Raw genomic sequence first — 4,550 nt, 5'->3', positions numbered from 1 at the left:
CCTCAGCATTAAACATTCCAAACTTAACTGCATCTGTCAAAAGAGGTGTTCAGACTTATTTTTCTATCTTTTATAATTTTATTACTATATAAAGGAGTATTACCTGACCACAGAAAGATCTAGATTTAACTCAAAGTCATTACCATGTTGTGGAATCCTGGTATAATTATTATTTACAGTGAAAAAATAAGAAATTCTGAATTTGAAATATTAGTACTCAAATAGCCTTTTATAGCTGTTAGATTCTATGAGAAATTTGGATGAAAATGGCTGGAATATGTTAAATACTTGAGCAGTTGACCTCCGGTGGGTGAAACTTTTGGAAAGATTAGGAGGTGGGATTTTGTTGGAGAAGTTGTGTCACTGGGGGTGGGCTGTGAGTATTCAAATCCTCACATCATTTCTAGCTATCACTCTCTTCCTGTTACTTATGGATATGATGTAAGCTCTCAGCTACTGCTCTAGTCCCTTGACTGCCTGCTGCCATTCTCCCCACCATGATAGTGAAAGACCCAGCCTCTGAAACTGTAAATTCCAAATAAACGCCTTCATCTTTAAGTTGCCTTGGATATATTATCTTTATCTACAATAGAATAGTAATTAAGACAAAGTCAGTGAATTAGAATTAATTTTTTGAAGATCTACTGTGAAGCATGTATAAAGGAAATATACTTTAAGACTCCATTTACTCCCTTTCTCTATCTCTGGATTTCCTGCCTGGCTCTGCAATACTAAGCCATTGGCTGAAATAACTTTATCAACCAAAAAAAGAAAAAAAAAGCATCACAGATACAGAAGGACATCCTACATCCCACTTTAAGAAAACTGTTTCCTTTCATCTAACGGTTATCAGTACTAATAGCTATTTGTCTGTGGGTGGATCTTTATGTCCACTGCCCATCCCACACTAGGATCCTGAATGAATTGAGCTTGCATGTTACTGTAGCATGCAGACAAAGAGAAAAAGGGTTTTCTAACTATTTGTTATATTTTAGGTCCATGATACTTTAAAATTAGTCACTAAGTCTACACATAAAGGTAGACTTTATCATCTGAATTTATTTCTAGATTATATTTGCCATCAATTTGTGAATTAGCTCACAGTGTGTGAAAAGATTGAAACTCTCACTTTAAGCTTCATCATACTGAAAAACCAAACACCTGTGCAGAGACAAGAACTGGCATTTAAAAAACTTAGACTCCGATGAACAGCTTGCCATTAACAAATATTAGACAAGATTAAAGGAAGTCCTACTAAGATTACTCTAATTACATGTTGAGTTCTATACATATGGAATATTGGTTTTTATATCCATGTCAATGAGTTCATAGTTTAAATCTGTACATTACACAATGCAGTTTAACACAAACAACATGTTTGTTATTGTGAAATCTTTATGCAAAGACAATATACTTAATTTTATATTGGAGAAGAGAGCATAACATAAAGCAAGCCATATTGGTATCCAGAATGACCTGGAGTTCATAGATTTGGGGCAGAAAGAGTTGGGAGGAGCTCTCACATCTGTCTGATAAAGCAATATGTACTTAGAAGAAAGGCTCCCAATGCTAACAGGCAGGATACCTGGACCAAACAGATAGATTCCGCTTTTTCTCTGCTCTATGTTTCACTACTGAGTATCACTTAAAACTTCCCAAAGCCACAGAAAAACAGCATGAAGCAACTCATGCAGGTCTGTCCAGTGCAGCCAGCACTGGAAATGAAGCCCATGGAGGTATTTGAAAGAGTGCTAAGACAAACCTCTGCACACAGGTTTACATGCAGCAGTGTTTTCCCGAGGAGAGTAGCTCTGTATTTAATCTCAAACGTGCCAGTGAGAGAGTATCAGCACACTAATGCGGAAATTTATTAAGATACATAGGGTGATGAGTTTTCATCCCATTACAAGAACAAATTCGATCTTAACAAACTGTTTGGTATTTGCTCATTGAGAGACAACACCATTAATTAAATTTCAGGATTGTGGCAAGTCTGGGCTTTGATATTAATTGCCAGGACCCTGTGGTCTTGATCTGAGCTAAGCTGCCGAATTTGTGAACATCAGAGGAAATGGGTTCTTAGTTTATCTCTAAATGGAATAAGCAGTGAGAAATAATGAAGATTAATGAAATTACTCTTGAGTTTCAGGAGAATTCACGGAGACAATTGATGCATGCTGAAATACTTACAATGGAAGTCTTCTGTTCTAGTAAGATAGACTTTAATATAGTTGAGGCTATGAAAAGCCATAGGAAAGCACGATTAAGTAGGTCATATATAATACACACACAAGGAAAATTATCATATCTTAAATATCCATAAGAATTTCGGTGAATAAGCCTTTGTACAAAAGATTGAAAGAAAAGTCAGCAAGGCAAGAAACAGAAATCAAAGGTTCACATTGAGGGTGAAGATTTTAATGAGTGAATGTGAGAAGGGGAAAAAAGGAAGCATGCTTGACAAACTCTGAGGGCATTCGAGTGACATTATCCATAGCTGAACAGTGGGTGGCAATTTGACTACTGCTATAAGGCAGTAGAGTTCAAGGAGGTCACTAAGCTTCCTACTGGACAGAATCGACAACATGCGGTAATCTGGCCCTAATTACAGACATCACGGAAGTTTCCTCCATCTAGTACAACATGCTAGCTCACCACTTGATGGAGGAAGGTCATTGGTTAATTATAATAAAGAAACTGCTTGGCCCTGTTAGGTTAAAACATAGGTGGGAGGAGTAAACAGAACAGAATGCTGGGAGGAAGAGGAAGTGAGCTCAGAGGCCATGCTCCCCTCTCCCGGGGAGACGCAATGAAGCAAGCCGCCAGGTCAGACATGCTGAATCTTTCCCGGTAAGACTGGTGCTACACAGATTACTAAAAATGGGTTAGGCAAAATATGAGAATTAGCCCGTAAGAGGCTAGAAGTAGTGGGCCAAGCAGTGTTTAAAAGAATACAGTTTCCGTGTAATTATTTTGGGTAAATCTAGCCGGGTGGCAGGATGCAGCCCCACCACTCGTATTACAAGAACCACTGGTATAGTTATGATGGTTAAATAATTGTACTGCTTCAGGGTGCCATGGATTTGTCCTCTGTTTGCCCATGGCCATGTTTTGCAGCTGAGTTGGGATACATCCAGTACTCTGATGTCATACCCATGTCTACTCTCTGGCCACCTCTGTCATTGATTGTTTCACTTTAGCTTTGCCAGGAAACCTCCTGTTACAGAAATTCTTGTGTAAAATATTCATGGGAGATGCTCTTGATATCTACTCCTGTGGAAGAGAAGTGAAGTCAGAATTAGGAGGTGATGATGTCTTGAGTATTTAAATACACTTAATGTATTTAAATGTCTTGCTTATCAATTACTGAAAACGGATTGCTTGGGGGTGGTCACATCATTTTGGGCTAGGTCACCCGCTTCAGTTTGCATGTTTTTTTGTGTCTTTGACACATGAAAATGTTTTTATGAGCATGTTATAAATGAGATTGATAAATTCAATTTCCCAAATGGCTAGGTCTTAGATAGCTTAGTAAACAATCACATTTCCCACAGGAGCTTTCATAGAATCCCAGCTGAAAGGGTTATAATGACACTGGTAGCAATGCTCTGAGCACCCACTATTATCCTTCCCTGTCTTCATCCTCCCTTAGAGGTGAATGGCATCGGATAGTACCAGAGACATTTACCCTACAATTTCTCCTTCAGGGAAGAGGCACTCATTTGCAAATACTAATCTCAATTGAATAATTTTATCCTTTAATATTTACCTATACCCTCAATTCTTCTGAATTTCTTCCTTCCTTTCTTCATTTCTTTTTAAAGTACTTGTTGGGATGAAAATAGCTTCTGACATTTAGAAAATGACCTCTCACTTATACACCCACAGTTGATCATATTGCTCTATGACAAAATCTCAACACTTTTATAGAATACTACCAGAGAACATTACTCCAAGGCTATGATAAAGAGTGAAAACTAGGCCACTTTATCAGTTTTTTAAGCAGAAAGTTAAAAACAAAGGGAAAAATCACTGCAGTTCCCTACTAAACAAAAAGCTTTTTCTTTCTGGCTAAAGGCCTGGCAGTTGTTTTCCACCAAGTGTTTTATCATCATATAGTCTACTCTCTTAGTGTGAGAGACTTATTAAAATGCACTATCACACACCAACCTTCCTTCTGAAACACTCACTTCCTTCAGCCTTCCCCTAAACACTCCTTCGAACGGAATTCTGAATCCAGTTATAAATTCTTCCCGTCACCCTCTTATTTAAATACAGCTTGAGCCCTCATGTCTGTAAACTCCCCCATTATGCTGAGTTACAAAGCAGCTTTGTTCATTATTGGCATCTTCCTGAAAGTTCTGGCCAAAAAGAATTGCCAATGAATAGATTCTAATGTTCACTAAACCCAACAGTTTAAGTGATAATATGATTGTATAAGGAGAAACATATCACACAACAGAAACATCACTGATATTATACTCAGAAAATTCTGCTGGACATTATTTATCTCTTGTGCTGTTAGCTCAGATAATTTTTATTGAGATATT

Source organism: Microtus ochrogaster, chromosome 2, assembly GCF_000317375.1.
Source record: "Microtus ochrogaster isolate Prairie Vole_2 chromosome 2, MicOch1.0, whole genome shotgun sequence".
Classification (NCBI taxonomy): Eukaryota; Metazoa; Chordata; class Mammalia; order Rodentia; family Cricetidae; genus Microtus; species Microtus ochrogaster.
The sequence above is the reverse complement of the archived record's forward strand: the minus strand, read 5'-3'. Positions refer to the sequence as shown.